Here is a 20471-nt window from a genome sequence, read left to right on the forward strand (position 1 = left end):
CTGCACCTTCAATGCTCTAATTCCAGGGACCAAGTATACTGCTTCATTCACTTTCCCAAGATCTTTCAAGAAAAAATATAGTCTGAATTTTCAGATTGCTTGACACTGGCAGAGTGAAATGGTTTGCTAAGCTCTTCTAAAAATGACTCACCAGTAGCTAGTTTAAGTACTGTAACTTTATGTGCTACTCTTATGAGATATTTTTTCTTCTCAGTATATAAAATGTTTACTTAAGGGTATGTTGTTTTCTTCTTCTTCTTCTTCTTCTTCTCCTCCTCTTCCTCCTCTTCCTCCTCCTCCTCCTCCTTCTCCTCCTTCTTCTGTTTTTTTGGTTTGGTTTGTTTTGGGGGTGCTTTTTTTTTGAGACAGAATCTCTTTGTGTTGACCAGGCTGGAGTGCAGTGGCACCATCATGGCTAACTGTGGCCTCGACCTCCCAGGCTCAAGTGATCTTCCTGCCTTGGCCTCCTAAAGTGCTGGGATTACAAGAGTGAGTCACTGCACTCAGCCCCTTTAAATATGATACTAACAAAATATCTTCAAATTACAACTTCCAAGTCAGTGATCTTGAATAAAGCTATAGTGACATTTTCATTTTGTTAGTAACATGTTTTCCTCTGTTTTAACATTTTGCCTATGTAGGCAAGAGCTAAGTGTCTCATATATCTCCAAAGGCAATTTACCATGCAATTCCTTTTTATCTTCGCCCAAACTCAGCCAGAATGAAAAGATGTTTTCTCAGAATAATTCTGGGGTTCTACAAGAGTATGTGAGGAAGGCCTCTTAGCTTGGCCCTATTCCACAGCTTGCTCAACATGGTACTAACCTGGTTTTCCCGGTCCTCCTGAAGCACGTTCCAGGCCCATGTTCTGGGAAATGCAAGAAGGTAGAGTGCTACTTCAACCACGGCAGTGCTTCAAAAGCTTGTATTATCAAGCATTGCTGCCTGCTCCCAAATTAAAGGTAAGGAGTCCCTCAATACAGGAATGCTTGTGCAATCTATACCTTGCGGCTTCTCTGCAATGTTTCAGGTTCATACATTAACAGTCTTCCCTTTTTTTTTTTTTTCTGAGACAGAGTCTAACTGTCACCCAGGCTGGAGTGCAGTGGCACGATCTTGGCTCACTGCAACTTCCTGCCTCAGCCTCCTGAGTAGCTGCGATTACAGGCACCTGACACCATGCCTGGCTAATTTTTGTATTTTTAGTAGAGACAGGATTTCACCATGTTGGCCAGGCTGGTCTCGAACTCCTGACCTCAGATGATCCACTCTCTTCAGCCTCCCAAAGTGCTGGGATTACAGGCGTGAGCTACCACGCCCAGCCAACAGTCTTCACTTTAAACTTCAGTGTGCAAAGACCTATGGTGCAAAGACCAAAAAAGTGTGAAAGACCTTCATGAAAAGACTGTTCACACTTTATGGAAAGATCTGAAATTAAACCGAAGAACAATAAGAAGATATCAGGCTCCACACAAGAAGATTAATACTTTAAATGTATCTCTTCTGTCAAAGTCCACATATTAAAATAAATGCTAAATGATACCTGTAGGCACATAGCACTTTATAGTTCTCAAAGCAGATGCTTGTTTGAGCTGCAAACACTTTGGGAAGAGTAGGTTTTCCACAGATAGATGCTGTTATCATCTTACTATCTTCATTTCACCAATGAAGAAACAGGCTGTGAATGCTATTTTATTTGCCAGAAATCAGTGGGTGAGTAAGTAATACAGCCAAAATAAAATCAGAGTATTGATCAAAGTTCCAAAATTGTGTTATTACTTTTGTTTGATTGGTTTGATTTTACTTGAATAGTGATTATAAAATTCATCTAGTAAAACAACTGGCCAAAAAATTTCTGGTAAAAAATGAGGAGGACTTTTCAAAACATAAAAGAAAGCTACAAATTATTGCTACAAATTAAAACAGTGTGGAGGCTGGCTGTGGTGGCTCATGCCTGTAAGCCTAGCACTCTGGGAGGCTGAGACAGCTTGAGCCCTGGGGTTCAAGGCTGCAGTGAGCTATGATCATGCCACTGCACTCCAGCCTGGGCAACAGAGGAAGACCCTATCTCTAAATAAATAGATAGATAAAACAGTGTGGAAATGGTTTCAGAATACCTAAATCATTTTAGGTTTACCATGGATGTGGTGGTGCATGAAGTAGAATAGAAAGTCCAAAAACAGTTAATTTTGAAATTTTTGTAGCATAATAGCCTTATTTAGAATTAGTGGCAAAATGTTGAATTAATTGTTCAATAATTAGGTTTGGGACAATGCAATAATCATATTTTTTAAGTTAGATTATTATCCACACAATACAGAATACATTCAAAATAAATTAAAGATTTTAATGTAAAACACAAAATTACAGGAGTACTAGAAAAATTTTAAGTGGAATACATTATAGCCTTTGGGTGCAAAGAACCTTTCTTAGCATGACATCAAAGCTAGAAGTCACGAGAAAAAATATTCTTATAGGAATAATTGTACAATTGTTACATTTGTACTATTTGATATCAGTTGCCAAATTGTTTTAATGTTAATGACATGTAAAATGCTTAACATATTGTTTTGCATGATTTTTTTTTTTTTTTTTTTTTTTTTTTTGAGACCAACTCTCGCTCTGTCACCAGGCTGGAGTGCAGTAGCATGATCTCAGCTCACTGCAACCTCCGCTTCCTGGGTTCAAGCTATTCCCCTGCCTCAGCCTCCTGAGTAGCTGGGACTACAGGCACGTGCCACCTCGCCCAGCTAATTTTTTTTTTTTTTTTTTTTTGTATTTTAGTAGACAGGGGATTTCACCATGTTGGCCAGGATGGTCTCGATCTCCTGACCTCATGATCCGCCCACCTCGGCCTCCCAGAGTGCTAGGATTACAGGTATGACCCCCCCGTGCCCGGTCTTTGCATGATTTTTTAAAAGCAGCATACAAAACTGTTTACTTCGTATTTTATGTTATTTTGAGAATGTAAATTAAAATACCTACAAGAAGAAACTATGAAAAATATCAGTAGTTACCTCTGGGTAGTAAGATTGTGACTCGTTTTTATTCTGTTATCTGTATGTAGTTTTTAAATATTTCTTATATTTGTAATTTTTATAGACAAAGAAGAATAAAATAAATACAATGAAATTAATAATTGTGTAAAATTTGCTATTTATTTCAGAGTTTTCTTGCCTATTAAATACTTATTTTTGTAAATAATAATGAGTTATCCTCAGCCAAATATGTAGTACCCAACTTTGACATCCTTCTCCTCTCTGTCTTGCCACTTTGGCCCCTCTTTAAGCCAGCTGTTAGTAAACATTCATTTTCTGTTAGACTGTAGATCAATGTTCAAATGCAGTAAGCCCTGAGTATCTGTGAGTCCTAAGAAAGGTTTGGTGTTACCTGTACCTTCCCCTATCAGGGGCAAACAAAGCTTTCTTTGTAGCCATCAGCATCAGCTAAGTGCTCTTACACGTTCTGACTTAAGACAGCGTGGAGCTTTCTGAAGGGTAAAGACAATGCGTAGCCTTTAGAGGCTTATGTCTTCACCTTCTGCAAAGTCCAATAAAACGAAAACGGGAGAATGAAAATGGTACCATTCAAACTAAAGCAGGAAAGGGGACATCAGTGGGTGTGAAATTTCAGCAAAATTTAGATGAAATACTGGACAGAACAGGGAAACTTGCCTCTGTGAAATGCCTGCCTATGGAGACCAATGGGAGCCAAAACTAGCAGGCAGGCAGTTAGCAGACCACTTAGAAAAGAGCTATCTTGTTCAGCAGAATACCAGACAGACTCAGGAATTGGCAGCATCAAAAACAAGCAGCATCAAGCCATGTTGGGACCCGGCCTCCACTCTCCTCCCAGAACACTGTTATTCAAGTGCCCAATCCACCCCCTCCCACCCAAGTAGGAAGATGCTGTGTTTTGTTTTTATTTTCTCATGGAAAAGTTAAATGAGAGAAGCTAGGGATTTGGAAGTCCCAGCCTTAGCTTAAAGCCAAGGTGAATCATGAGACTGGAAACAGAGGTGTTTATTCAAACTGTGCATATAGCGTGATTACATCCTTGGCCCTTGGCAAAAACAGCCTCCTGGTCACCCAGACATTTCTGCAGAAACTGACTAGCTGCCGAGAAGGACCTCCACATTCTGATTTGTGGAATTCTTCCAACAAAACAGCCAGCTCCCCACCACTTAACCCAAAATGAAGTTTTCTAGTTGGTAATCCCCATCCAAGTTCACAGAAGATATTAAGAAAAAGAAAACAACATGAGGAAGAGCCCAAAATAAAGAAAAAATGAAGTCAAAAGAGATCACAGTAATGCAGGAGCTAAAAGAAGAAACACAACACATTCTATTGCACCCATAAAACAAGAACAAGTTGTTATAGTAAAAGAAAAATCAGAAAACAAAGAATTCCTGAAAAGTAGAAATATCGAAGACATTTTAAAAATCCAAAATGTGGTTGGGATATAGGATAGAAGAAATCTACACACAGAGAACAGAAAATGAATATTCAATAAATATTAACTGCAAACATCTCACGTTCCAGGCAGTGTTTCAGGTGGTGGGAATACAAAGTGAACAAAATGGAAAGAAATCTCTGCCCTCATGGAAGTGACATTCCATGAAAAGAAGTGAAATATATGAGAAAAATAAGGTAGTAAAGGACAAATACAGGTGACCCAATACCCTGGAAAATATGAATTCCAGAAAAAACAGAGAACAGAGAGATGGAATGAAACTGTCAAAGAAATAGTACAAGAAAATTTTCAGAACAAAAGCATACAATTCACTAAATTGAAAGAATTAAACAAATGTCTGTCACAACCAAAGAAAAAAGATACACATAACAACAGATCAGAAATCCAAAGATGGACATACCTAAACAACACACCTAAAGATCTAGATCTAAACATAAGTTACATGCAAAGAAAAAGAATTAGAATTCTCAGTAGAAATAGCAAACACTGTAAGATGCCAGATTGAGGCCCAATATATTATGGAGAAAATTTTTTTAACCTAGATACCTATAACTAGTCAAATTGTTAAGTCAATTGTGAGAACAGAATAAAGACATATTCAGATGTTCGAGTACTCAAACAATTTAGCTTCCATTAACTCTTTGTACATTGCTACTGGAGAATATTGTCCAGGATATTAGACAAGAAATATCCTTGTCTAGCTTTCCTATAGGAGAGCTTCAAAATAAGTTCAAGGCTAATGGTGGTGTGGAAGTCCAGAATTACAAAGAATCTAAATTAAAATAAGGTGAAGGGTCCAAGTCATATAATTGTGGATGTTATAATACAGACTTGAATGTGAATGAAGCTCCAGACAATGTAGTCATAAATTTGCAGCAATAATCCATATGGCACGTCAAAAGCCCAGACCTGCTCTGAAGAGGACAAATCCATTAAAAAGATCATTATTATGTAACAATCTTGAAAATGCCAAGCTAAGAAGTCATCTTCCCGGCCAAGTGTGATATATATATATATGTGTGTGTGTGTGTGTGTGTGTATATATATATATATATCAGAGACTCTAGTGTTAAAAAGAAAGAGGTGGATTGACATGTATGTATGGAACAATCTCCAGACATATTGGTACGTGAAAAAAAGCAAAGTGTAGAATCCTTGCTTAGAACACCAACATTCATGCTATAAAAGTGAAAGGCACATTTAGAAATATGTTTGTAACTACAGAGAATACCACTGAAGAAAATTCAAGAAACATGGTAGTTTTCTCTGAGGAAGAGAACCAGGAAACTGGGAGACAGAAGTGGAAGAATTATTTAGTCTCATGGAATTTCTTTACCATACACATGTTTATCTAATCAAAAATTGATTCATTAAATTTATAAACAAAGTTAATGTCTACACTATAAACAGAGTTCAGGAGACTAAGAGAGAAACAGTCTTAGATAATCCCATCATACATCCTAAGAATTTTTAAAAATTTCTCTCCCACCTCAGAATTACTCAAAAAGTCTCATGTATTTTCTCCAAGTCATTTTCTATTTAGTTACTAAAAATCTGGTTTACAAAACGATGTGTACATGTAACTTAACGATGTGCACATGTAACTTAACGATGTGTACATGTAACTTAACGATGTGCACATGTAACTTAACGATGTGTACATGTAACTTAACGATGTGCACATGTAACTTAACGATGTGTACATGTAACTTAACGATGTGTACATGTAACTTAAAAGTGCAACTTTTAACCTTATCGCTTCCACATCATTACTAGCTGGTTTATTTTATCAGTCTCAATTAATATTACCTGCATTTAGATACATGTTTATACTTACATTTGCTTGCAAATTTTATTTATTCATTATTCTTCAAAACACTCTCATGGGTTACTTTATTACTATCTATGTTAAAGAGAAGAAAATAAGATATTAGACAGTAAGTTAATTTCCCATTATGATGAATGAAGTCAGGACAATGAAGCACTTAATTGGGATCTAGAAATGTTGGGTTTTGTCGTATCATTAAATTGCATAGCCTTGAAAATGAGCCAGACTTTCCAAATATCAGGCTCCTGGCAAATGTTCAGCAGCATCTACTGCACAGAACACAGAATAGAAAAACATGAGAAAAACGTTTGTAGCTTGGTTTCTTCCTCCCTAAGAAAAATGTCTTTGGGGAGAAATAAGACCCATGGAAGTAATTACGTGAAATGAAGCTCCATGCAATTAGTTTCAACTAAATAATATGGTAAAAAATGTAAAAAGAACTTAAAAAAATTTGCCAGTTGCAGTGCTTAGAAAAGGTTTTGTTGGGGGCGGAGCAAGATGGCTGAATAGGAACAGCTCCAGTCTCCAACTCCCAGCGCGAGCGACACAGAAGACCGGTGATTTCTGCATTTTCAACTGAGGTACTGGGGTCATCTCACTAGGGAGTGCCGGACAATCGGTGCTGGTCAGCTGCTACAGCCTGACCAGCGAGAGCTGAAGCAGGGCGAGGCATCGCCTCACCTGGAAGTGCAAGGGGGAAGGGAATTCGTTTTCCTAGCCAGGGGAACTGACACACAACACCTGGAAAATCGGGTAACTCCCACCCCAATAAGGCGCTTTAAGCAAAGAGGCACACCAGGAGAATATATCCCACGCCTGGCCGGGAGGGTCCCACGCCCACGGAGCCTCCCTCACTGCTAACACAGCAGTCTGCGGCAATCTATCCGCAAGGCAGCAGCGAGGCTGGGGGAGGGGCGCCCGCCATTGCTGAGGCTTAAGTAGGTAAACAAAGCCGCTGGGAAGCTCGAACTGGGTGGAGCTCACAGCAGCTCAAGGAAGCCTGCCTGTCTCTGTAGACTCCAGCTCTGGGGACAGCGCACAGCTGAAGACCAACAGGGGAAACAGCGGGGGCGGTGCAGACACGAATGACTCTGTCTGACAGCTTTGGGGAGAGCTGTGGATCTCCCAACTCGGAGGTTGAGATCTGAGAACAGACAGACTGCCTGCTCAGGTGTGTCCCTGACCCCTGAGTAGCCTGGCTGGGAGAAATCCCCCACTAAGGGCAGTCTGACACCCCACACCTCACAGGGTGGAGGACACCCCTGAGAGGAAACTTCCAAAGGAAGAATCAGACAGGTACACTCGCTGTTCAGCAATATTCTATCTTCGGCAACCTCTGCTGCTGATACCCAGGCAAACAGGGTCGGGAGTGGACCTCAAGCAATCTCCAACAGACCAACAGACAGTCCTTCTGACTGTCAGAAGGAAAACTATCAAACAGGAAGGACACCTATACCAAAACCCCATCAGTACGTCACCACCATCAAAGACCAGAGACAGATAAAACCACAAAGATGGGGAAGAAGCAGGGCAGAAAAGCTGGAAATTCAAAAAATAAGAGCGCATCTCCCCCTACAAAGGAGCGCAGCCCATCGTCAGCAACGGATCAAAGCTGGTCAGAGAATGACTTTGACGAGATGAGAGAAGAAGGCTTCAGTCCATCAAACTTATCAGAGCTAAAGGAGGAATTACGTACCCAGCGCAAAGAAACTAAAAATCTTGAAAAAAGAGTGGAAGAATTGACAGCTAGACTAATTAATGCAGAGAAGATCATAAACGAAATGACAAAGATGAAAACCATGACACGAGAAATATGTGACAAATGCACAAGCTTCAGTAACCGACTCGATCAACTGGAAGAAAGAGTATCAGCGATTGAAGATCAAATGAATGAAATGAAGCGAGAAGAGAAACCAAAAGAAAAAAGAAGAAAAAGAAATGAACAAAGCCTGCAAGAAGTATGGGATTATGTAAAAAGACCAAATCTACGTCTGATTGGGGTGCCTGAAAGTGAGGGGGAAAATGGAACCAAGTTGGAAAACACTCTTCAGGATATCATCCAGGAGAACTTCCCCAACCTAGTAGGGCAGGCCAACATTCAAATTCAGGAAATACAGAGAACGCCACAAAGATACTCCTCCAGAAGAGCAACTCCAAGACACATAATTGCCAGATTCACCAAAGTTGAAATGAAGGAAAAAATCTTAAGGGCAGCCAGAGAGAAAGGTCGGGTTACCCACAAAGGGAAGCCCATCAGACTAACAGCAGATCTCTCGGCAGAAACTCTACAAGCCAGAAGAGAGTGGGGGCCAATATTCAACGTTCTTAAAGAAAAGAATTTTCAACCCAGAATTTCATATCCAGCCAAACTAAGTTTCATCAGTGAAGGAGAAATAAAATCCTTTACAGATAAGCAAATGCTTAGAGATTTTGTCACCACCAGGCCTGCCTTACAAGAGACCCTGAAGGAAGCCCTAAACATGGAAAGGAACAACCGGTACCAGCCATTGCAAAAACATGCCAAAATGTAAAGACCATCGAGGCTAGGAAGAAACTGCATCAACTAACGAGCAAAATAACCAGTTAATATCATAATGGCAGGATCAAGTTCACACATAACAATATTAACCTTATATGTTAATGGACTAAATGCTCCAATTAAAAGACACAGACTGGCAAACTGGATAAAGAGTCAAGACCCATCAGTCTGCTGTATTCAGGAGACCCATCTCACATGCAGAGACATACATAGGCTGAAAATAAAAGGATGGAGGAAGATCTACCAAGCAAATGGAGAACAAAAAAAAGCAGGGGTTGCAATCCTAGTCTCTGATAAAACAGACTTTAAACCATCAAAGATCAAAAGAGACAAAGAAGGCCATTACATAATGGTAAAGGGATCAATTCAACAGGAAGAGCTAACTATCCTAAATATATATGCACCAAATACAGGGGCACCCAGATTCATAAAGCAAGTCCTTAGAGACTTACAAAGAGACTTAGACTCCCATACAATAATAATGGGAGACTTCAACACTCCGCTGTCAACATTAGACAGATCAACGAGACAGAAAGTTAACAAGGATATCCAGGAATTGAACTCATCTCTGCACCAAGCGGACCTAATAGACATCTATAGAACTCTCCACCCCAAATCAACAGAATATACATTCTTCTCAGCACCACATCGCACTTATTCCAAAATTGACCACATAATTGGAAGTAAAGCACTCCTCAGCAAATGTAAAAGAACAGAAATTATAACAAACTGTCTCTCAGACCACAGTGCAATCAAACTAGAACTCAGGACTAAGAAACTCAATCAAAACCTTTCAACTACATGGAAACTGAACAACCTGCTCCTGAATGACTACTGGGTACATAACAAAATGAAAGCAGAAATAAAGATGTTCTTTGAAACCAATGAGAACAAAGATACAACATACCAGAATCTCTGGGACACATTTAAAGCAGTGTGTAGAGGGAAATTTATAGCACTAAATGCCCACAAGAGAAAGCAGGAAAGATCTAAAATTGACACTCTAACATCACAATTAAAAGAACTAGAGAGGCAAGAGCAAACACATTCAAAAGCTAGCAGAAGGCAAGAAATAACTAAGATCAGAGCCGAACTGAAGGAGATAGAGACACAAAAAACCCTCCAAAAAATCAATGAATCCAGGAGTTGGTTTTTTGAAAAGATCAACAAAATTGACAGACCGCTAGCAAGGCTAATAAAGAAGAAAAGAGAGAGGAATCAAATAGATGCAATAAAAAATGATAAAGGGGATATCACCACTGACCCCACAGAAATACAAACTACCATCAGAGAATACTATAAATGCCTCTACGCAAATCAACTAGAAAATCTAGAAGAAATGGATAATTTCCTGGACACTTACACTCTCCCAAGGCTAAACCAGGAAGAAGTTGAATCCCTGAATAGACCAATAGCAGACTCTGAAATTGAGGCAACAATTAATAGCCTACCCACCAAAAAAAGTCCAGGACCAGATGGATTCACAGCTGAATTCTACCAGAGGTACAAGGAGGAGCTGGTACCATTCCTTCTGAAACTATTCCAATCAATAGAAAAAGAGGGAATCCTCCCTAACTCATTTTATGAGGCCAACATCATCCTGATACCAAAGCCTGGCAGAGACACAACAAAAAAACAGAATTTTAGACCAATATCCCTGATGAACATTGATGCAAAAATTCTCAATAAAATACTGGCAAACCGGATTCAGCAGCACATCAAAAAGCTTATCCAGCATAATCAAGTGGGCTTCATCCCTGGGATGCAGGGCTGGTTCAACATTCGCAAATCAATAAACGTAATCCAGCATATAAACAGAACCAAAGACAAGAACCACATGATTGTCTCAATAGATGCAGAAAAGGCTTTTGACAAAATTCAACAGCCCTTCATGCTAAAAACGCTCAATAAATTCGGTATTGATGGAACGTACCTCAAAATAATAAGAGCTATTTATGACAAACCCACAGCTAATATCATTCTGAATGGGCAAAAACTGGAAAAATTCCCTTTGAAAACTGGCACAAGACAGGGATGCCCTCTCTCACCACTCCTATTCAACATAGTGTTGGAAGTTCTGGCTAGGGCAATCAGGCAAGAGAAAGAAATCAAGGGTATCCAGTTAGGAAAAGAAGAAGTCAAATTGTCCCTGTTTGCAGATGACATGATTGTATATTTAGAAAACCCCATCGTCTCAGCCCAAAATCTCCTTAAGCTGATAAGCAACTTCAGCAAAGTCTCAGGATACAAAATTAATGTGCAAAACTCACAAGCATTCTTATACACCAGTAACAGACAAGCAGAGAGCCAAATCAGGAATGAACTTCCATTCACAATTGCTTCAAAGAGAATAAAATACCTAGGAATCCAGCTTACAAGGGATGTAAAGGACCTCTTCAAGGAGAACTACAAACCACTGCTCAGTGAAATCAAAGAGGACACAAACAAATGGAAGAACATACCATGCTCATGGATAGGAAGAATCAATATCGTGAAAATGGCCATACTGCCCAAGGTTATTTATAGATTCAATGCCATCCCCATCAAGCTACCAATGAGTTTCTTCACAGAATTGGAAAAAACTGCTTTAAAGTTCATATGGAACCAAAAAAGAGCCCGCATTGCCAAGACAATCCTAAGTCAAAAGGACAAAGCTGGAGGCGTCACGCTACCTGACTTCGAACTATACTACAAGGCTACAGTAACCAAAACAGCATGGTACTGGTACCAAAACAGAGATATAGACCAATGGAACAGAACAGAGTCCTCAGAAATAATACCGCACATCTACAGCCATCTGATCTTTGACAAACCTGAGAGAAACAAGAAATGGGGAAAGGATTCCCTATTTAATAAATGGTGCTGGGAAAACTGGCTAGCCATAAGTAGAAAGCTGAAACTGGATCCTTTCCTTACCCCTTATACGAAGATTAATTCAAGATGGATTAGAGACTTAAATGTTAGACCTAATACCATAAAAACCCTAGAAGAAAATCTAGGTAGTACCATTCAGGACATAGGCATGGGCAAGGACTTCATGTCTAAAACACCAAAAGCAACGGCAGCAAAAGCCAAAATTGACAAATGGGATCTAATTAAAGAGCTTTTGCACAGCAAAAGAAACTACCATCAGAGTGAACAGGCAACCTACAGAATGGGAGAAAATTTTTGCAACCTACTCATCTGACAAAGGGCTAATATCCAGAATCTACAAAGAACTCAAACAAATATACAAGAAAAAAACAAACAACCCCATCAAAAAGTGGGGAAAGGATATGAACAGACATTTCTCAAAAGAAGATATTCATACAGCCAACAGACAAATGAAAAAATGCTCATCATCACTCGCCATCAGAGAAATGCAAATCAAAACCACAATGAGATACCATCTCACACCAGTTAGAATGGCAATCATTAAGAAGTCAGGAAACAACAGGTGTTGGAGAGGATGTGGAGAAATAGGAACACTTTTACACTGTTGGTGGGATTGTAAACTAGTTCAACCATTATGGAAAACAGTATGGCAATTCCTCAAGGATCTAGAACTAGATGTACCATATGACCCAGCCATCCCACTACTGGGTATATACCCAAAGGATTATAAATTATTCTACTACAAAGACACATGTACACGTATGTTTATTGCGGCACTATTCACAATAGCAAAGACTTGGAATCAACCCAAATGTCCATCTGTGACAGACTGGATTAAGAAAATGTGGCACATATACACCATGGAATACTATGCAGCCATAAAAAAAGGATGAGTTTGCGTCCTTTGTAGGGACATGGATGCAGCTGGAAACCATCATTCTTAGCAAACTATCACAAGAAGAGAAAACCAAACACCGCATGTTCTCACTCATAGGTGGGAAGTGAACAATGAGATCACTTGGACTCGGGAAGGGGAACATCACGCACTGGGGCCTATTATGGGGAGTGGGGAGGGGGGAGGAAGGAGGGATTGCATTGGGGAGTTATACATGATATAAGTGATGAATTGATGGGTGCTGACGAGTTGATGGGTACAGCACACCAACATGGCATAAGTATACATATGTAACAAACCTGCACATTATGCACATGTACCCTAGAACTTAAAGTATAATAAAAAAAATAAAAAAATAAAGAAAAGAAAAGGTTTTGTTAAGGGGAGAGGATGTAAGCCAATATGGAAGAGTGGATGAGATTTTTTATTAAACAGATGATCTAAGTATCCAATGTAATTTAAATAAGAAACAGTTTACATAAGTTTACCTTGGCCATATTGTTTCATCCACTTAATGACCTAATTAGATCATTCGCCATCACTCATCATTTTGTGGCAAGGAGTTGTTAGAAAATTCCTTCTATTCCCCTTCACTCATCACTCTTCTCTTTCCCTGCTCTCACTCTCTTTCCCATTCTTTTTTCTGTCCCCTTACCTCCCCTTGACAAAATAAATGGATCAACTGTAAAGTTATTTTTGAAAAATTTGAGGATGTTATCCTTGCACATTCTATTACAGGCTTTTGCGTGGACAGAGACAGAAGTAAAGGTCCAACTACAAGTTCCACAGGTCTTCCACGTTCCATTATCCATTTCAACGGACTTTTTTCACCCTGAATTTCACATGGTGTGTCAGCTTGAATTCTTCCAAGTTTATGGTGGAGAGCACGTGGAACCATGACATGGGGAAGGACCTTTCCTTCCCTGGCCTGCAAATGTGTTCAGAATTTCCTGCTTGATTCAGGGACCTGCATTAACATATTCCATCTGCCCAAAGCGAGCCCTTTGTGGAAGCATGAAGACATCAGTTACCCAACTTACCTCGGCTTCCACCTGTCCAGGGGGCCTAATTGAGAGAAAGCCATTGACAGCATCATCAAGGGTGCTGGTGTGTCAGGCAGGACATCACAAATCCCTCAACTCTCAGACAGGTTTTGCTCTCTCCTTCTGGCTATGGTCCTGCATCCTGCTCTCCTAAAGCAAACACTCTCTTTACTTAAACAGATTCATTCTACATCTAGTTGCTGCCTGTCTCAGTAGCCATTTTCCATGACGTACAGCTGTGCTTCATCAGACCCCATGGCATTTCTGCCCCAACCCAATCACATCAATTCACCACTAGATTCCTAGTCCTCACATGTTGTTAGAGCTGTCTAGGGAGACACAGCATCCTACTGTTGAGAAGTTACTCCAGAAAGTTCTTGGTGTTTTTCTCCTGCCTTTCTTTGTATATGACAATATACCTCTGCCTAATGCTGAAGACGCTTTTTCCAGAAATTCATCTGCTATATGTGACAATTCTTAAACAAACAGTCTTTTGATTGTCTCAATACTACCACTGCTTTCTTAATGATTCCTGGTACTGGGGGTGATTTGGGAGATGGATATTAGGGCCAAGGGTGAGAAATGCTGAAATTCTGCCCTCTCAATGTTATGACAGCATTTCCAAGGAAGCACTCTCACAAGGAACTCCAGCCCGTGGGAAGACAGGGTGCTCCTTTATTGCCATCTGGGCTTGAAACCCACACCCAAGGCTGGGCCTCTTTGCAACCTCAGGCTGGAGCTCTCAGCTTAGGCTCAGGCTCCAAGCAGGGTCTTTCCTTTCTCTTCCAAATCCCAGTCCTGAAAGGGACAGACCACAGCTACCAGCAGCATTCCCAGACCTCAAACCCACACTCGAGAAATGAGAGGAGGGCCAGAGGCTGGCAACTTCCAACAAAGAGAGGTGGCTTACGGGGCCTTGCCTTTTAAAGCATGGTAACCTTGTCTACTTGTAAAATAGCCAATCATGGTCTTGGGGTGTGACAAATTAGTCAGTGACCCTCCATTCAGGGAAGGGAATTGGGAGGCAGGAGGAGACTCAGAACTTGCCTCTCCCTTTTGCAACTTTGAATCACTTTACAATACGTGGTATGTGTGTGATCAGTTTCTCCCCAGCAATCGCAAGCCTCCTGAGAGCAAGAGCGCACATATGTCCTTTGGAGGTTTTGTTTTTTGGGTTTTGGTGTTTTTTTGTTTTTTGTGGGTTTTTTTTTGTGAGACCGAATTTCACTCTTGTTGCCCAGGCGAGAGTGCAGTGGCGTGGCTCACTGTAACCTCCACCTCCTGGGTTCAAACAATGCTCCTGCCTCAGACTCCCAAATGCTGGGATTACAGGTGCATGCCACCACGCCCGGCTGATTTTTTTTTTTTTTTTTTTTTTTTAGTGGAGACGGGGTTTCACCATGTTGGCCAGGCTGGTCTCAAACTCCTAACCTCAGGTGATCCACCCACCTGGGCCTTCCAAAGTGCTAGGATTATAGGCGTTAGCCACCGCACCCAGCCTCCTTGGAGTGTTTGAATTCTCGGAAGCTACTTTGGCCTTCCTGATCTCAGCTCCCCTTCTTTGAGTCAACGTCTCATTTGGTAACATCCTGCTGCAGCAGCAGGATCCTGTGGCAGTTTTGCCTGGATGGTCTCGGGCTAAAGGAGACTTCCTGAAAATAATTCAGAACACAGCCGCCCTCCTCATCAGGCTCCTGCTGGTACGTGGAGCCCCAGCAAAGTTGTAAATCCTCTGGTTCCCATGAAACCCAGCACTGGTCATCTCCTGTTGCCTTCAACAAGCAAAAGAATACAAAATTTAATGGGCCAGTAATTTGAGATATCCTTGAATTTAAAAATCACAATAAAAACAAATTAAGACAAGAAAGCAAGCATCATTTCACCCAAAATGATCACAACCTGAATATATTTAGCAGTTGGCAGAAAGATGGCTCATTTGTGGGGCAGAGATCCACGTTCAAGTTCTAGTTCTAGTTCATCTACTAATTAGCTATTTGATCTCAGGCAACTTGGTTCACTTGGACGTCCATCTCTTCATCTGTAAATGAGGACGTGCAAAGTCTAAGGCCACTTTCATTCTCATAAATTTACTAAGTTTAGAAACATTTAAGACTTTTAGCTAGAAGTGTGATAAAACAATTGATTTGCACATTTGTGCATTTATAAAAGTAAATTGGTCTTTAAGGTGCACAGTCTTGGCTATCAGGAGTAAAACAGTCCCTTCATCACTTTACTCAGATAACGTTAAAAATATTCAAAGTGTACAAGGGGCATTTTTGTGTGAATAATTTTGATTTAGTTTTCTTTTTTAAAATAGGAAAGTCAAGTGGTGGGAAACACTGGTAATGTGAAACTAAGATCAAGGCCAATAACAACATTATGATTCTGACTGTAACCTTAAGTCACCCACAAGCCACGTCAGTGCTCACTGGAGTACAGTATCTAAGAAGCACACATTTCACACAATGATGGAAATTCACACAAGTGCACACATATGAACTTCTGCATTTCTGCCCTTGTTAAGGTTATTTAACATAGTTAATCTATTCTATAATTCAGAGGAAGTTGCATTTGACAAATGTACTTGTGCAACATACGTCTGGAGAGGTTCATTTGGAAGAGAGAGGGAAACGCCTTTCTACCTAAATATTGCACCAACCCAGAATAACTTGTTATATTTTCTCCCAAAGAATGATAGGTTATCAAGTTTAATCTATAATAAAAGTATCCAGCTTCTATCAAAAACAGTTACCTGATTCAAAAAATATATATTTCATCCGCTTTAAACATTGTCCAGGCAAATCATCGGTGGAAAGCGGGGTATGGTTAGGGGTCACCGACTTTACCATGAAGCTGCTTTATTCTTAGCTGCCTTCTGCTGCCAGAGCCTTTGACAGCTGACATATTTCCATCATTGCTGCAGGGAGAAATCATGAAGTGCCATCCAAAGAGACTCGAGGAAGTGCAAAGTGACAGCAGGGAGAGCAAACATTGTCACACAGGCTCATAGAGGCAACGGCTCTGCAGGAGTGGAGGAGTTCTAGCAACTTCTCTGCGTTTCAGTGGCACGCACGCAGCGAGTTAGAGGTATGGACTGTATTAGGAATTAAATTGTTCCCACCGCTGCTCTGCTCCTCTAGGCCACAATCACGTTGGAGGATTATTTTGAAATTTTACTTCCACAGCAAGCTCTATCTGGGGAAGGCAAATGTGCAGAAGAGAGAGGCTTCATTCAAAATCTGCACAATCAGTAAGAAAAACAGAGAGCAGAATCTGAGACTAGCTCAGGGAAATGTGCAGTTAAACAATATGAAAATAGAGGCTGGGTGAGATGGCTCATGCCTGTAATCCCAGAACTTCGGGAGACCAGAGCAAGGGGAGTGCTTGGGGCTAGGAGATTGAGGCCAGCCTGGGCAACACAGTGAGACCCCATCTTTACCAAAAAGACAAAAATAAGCCAGGTGTGGTGACAAGCACCTGTAGTCCCAGCTACTCAGGAGGCTGAGGCAGGAGGACCATTTGAGCTCAGGAGTTTGAGGCTGCAGTGGGCTGTGATTATGTCACTGCACTCCAGCCTGGGTGACAGAGCAAAACTCTGTCTCTGAAGAAAAAACAGAGAGTATGGAAATAGGGTAGGAAATATTTCACCTCTGATGAGATTTCAGGACAAATGACTGGAAAGTAACAAGAAGATTACAGTTTGGGTGAAGGGAACCAGTGGAGGTGGCTGGGAGTTCCAGCACAGTCACCGTGTGACCCAAATGTCTCTTGAGAACTCCAATTCTAAAAAAAACAAAGGCTGTAACGGACACATAGATCTCAAATTTTAGAACAACGTAAAGCATAATATGGTGGAGAAAAACAGAAGAGCTTTGTTAGACCTACCTGTGTTCAAATCTTTTTCCAAGCTTGTGCAAACCCAGACAAGTCCTGAAAACTCCCTGAGCCTCAGTTTCCTCATCTACAAAATGGTGGTGATCATCCTGCCTTTTAGGTCTGACGGGCATTGAAGATGATGCAACATGCAGGGCTTTGAGTTAGCTCTCAGGAAAGAGCAGTGATTATTATTTTATTGCAGAAACCACCAGGGGACGGCAAATGCTTAGCGAGGAAGGTGGTGTTTGCCTCGGCTGATGCTCTGTGGTGACGTGAACAAGACTCTGGGATTTGAGGGAGGCCACCTGACGCCTGGCAGACATCGAAACCACTCCCAAGGCCCATGTGTCTGGCAAACTCTTTTCCCCTCTCAGCATTGAAAATGGTATTGTTCCCTGGTCCAGCACAACCCACAGCTATACATCAGTTTCCTGCAAGGTGAGTCATGGTAATGTGAGAGCGTGGGGCACACAGCCCATGACAGAAATTATGTCAACTGCATTTCCTTCTCCAAAACAGATTAGGAGTCTCGGTGGCACTGATCCATTCAAACTCATTCTTCATGCTGGATGTCACGCACACACTGATGGCCCCTGAGACGCAGAGCCAAGCCCAGGGAGCCACTGGCTTTGTCATTTGCACAACTGACCTACCTCGGCCCTTGGAGGAGGGGTGTGGCCAGGGGTGTTGTTCTCTGAGGGATCTGTTGATTTTCTATCCAGTCAGGGACTGCTGTTCTAGGCTTCCTACCACTTAATCTCAGTTTAGTCTCTCAAGGATTTTTACTCTATGGACATCCCTGTGGAACTAGCCTTCATGGGAATCAGAGTTGCTGCATAGCGACGGATAGACAAGCCTCCCTGAAAAGCTGCCAGCCCAGGCTGGGGCTTTGATAGCAGAAGAGGAGGCTGGAGACCGAGAGCCTGGGAGCCAGGCTCCGCTCCCTCCACCATGAAGGGCCTCTGTCCAATCTATGTGAATTTGAGAACAGCAGCCATTCAGGCAACCAGGAGTTTACATCCAAATGAGTCTTTCCACGACCTCAATAGCATCCCCAGGCACAGTCCTGCAGCAGCACCATTCAGAGGCCAAGGGTCCTACACCCTGGGCTGAGAGTCCCCAGACACGGACTTTGCTTCCTGCTGCCCTCCTTCCTAGACCAGGCTCCAGCAGGGAGAGCTGTGCTGTTGTCCACGCTTGGGCCTCAGCTCGCCAACAGGAAACTGTCTGGTTTTAGAGGAATGCAGTCACAATAGGCCACCGCCTGACCAGCTTCTTCCCAGATGAGACTTTCAACAGCTACCTCTTGTAGCGGTGGCAACTGCCCCCCTTTAAGGCTTTCATGTCACCTTCCCCTGTACTCCTGCCCTTCACAGACAGGTCTTACCCAGGTAAGCCTTTCCACGTCACCCCCAAACAAGCCCAACCCCTGGTCTGTTTCCCTGGAGGCTTTCTCACATCCCTCCTGTATCACCTGGCTCCTGCTAGACAACGTGTTCCTGGAGGGCAAGGTCTGAATCATGATTTTTCTGTGAGCCTTTACACGTGGCATAGTCCCCAAATTAAAAGTTAAAATTTCTTTGTTAACTTTTTTTTTCGGAGACTGGATCTCACTCTGTCACCCAGGCTGATGTACAGTGGTGCCGTCATAGCTCACTGTAGCCTCCAACTCCAGGGTTCAAGCAATCCTCTGACCTCAGCCTCCCAGGTAGCTGGGACTACAGGTGTAACCCATCACAACTGGCTGTAGGTATTTTAATTTGCATTCTCAAAATAGCGTAGAATATGGAGTGAACAGTTTTGTATGCTGCTTTTGCATGATTTTTATCATGTAAAATTATATACTAAGCATTTTACATGTCATTAACAGTAAAACTATTTGGCAACTGACATCTTTGAATGACTATCTGTGTACAATCATTCCTATAAGAATATTTTTTCTCACAATTTCTAGCTTTGATGTAATGCTAAGAAAGGCCCTTTGTACCCAAAGGCTATAACGTATTTCTCTTAAAATTTTCCTAGTACTCCTATAGTTTTGTGTTTTACATTAAAATCAGCCTCCAAAAGTGCCGGAATTACAGGCATGAGCCACTGTGCCTGGCCAAAATTTAAAATGTATTAAGGATCTAATATGTAGTTGACATTCTACACATTTGAAAGATGCCATTCTCATGATAATCATTTAAATTTCATCATCAGCATTTTACAACTCTGCTTTTAGGGAAGACCTAGAGCCATTAAGTAATTTGAGATTTTGTGGATAATAATCTAACTTTAAAAATATGATTATCCCATTGTTCCAAACCTAATTATTGAGTAATTAATTCATCATTTTGTCACTAATTCTAAATAGGGCTATTATCATATGAAAATTTAAAAGTCAACTATGTTGCCCAGGCTGGTCTTGAGCTCCTGTACTCAAGCAGTCCTCCCTCCTCAGTCTCCAAAACTGCTGGCATTACAGACATGAGCCAGTGTGCCTGGCCAAAATTTAAAATTTATTAAGCATCTAGTATTTAGTTGACATTCTACATATTTCAAAGATGCCATTGTTATGATGATCATTTAAATATCATCATCCCCATTTTACAAAATCACTTTTAGGGAAAACCTAGAAGGAGTAAGAAACTTGTGCAAGGCTAGGCGCCGTGGCTCATGCCAGTAATCCCAGCATGTTGGGAGGTTGAGGTGGCTGGATCAGCTGAGGTCAGGAGTTCAAGATCAGCCTGGCCAACATGGTGAAACCCCCCTCTACCAAAAATACAAAAATTAGCCTGACTTGGTGGCAGGTGCCTGTAATCCCAGCTACTGGAGAGACTGAGGCAGGAGAAACGCTTGAACCTGGGAGGTGGAGGTTGCAGTGAGCTGAGATCATGCCATTGCACTCCAACCTGGGCAACAAGAGCAAAACTTTCTCTCAAAAATATTAAAAAAAAAAAA

Source organism: Rhinopithecus roxellana, chromosome 11 (assembly GCF_007565055.1).
Source record: "Rhinopithecus roxellana isolate Shanxi Qingling chromosome 11, ASM756505v1, whole genome shotgun sequence".
NCBI classification, from domain to species: Eukaryota; Metazoa; Chordata; class Mammalia; order Primates; family Cercopithecidae; genus Rhinopithecus; species Rhinopithecus roxellana.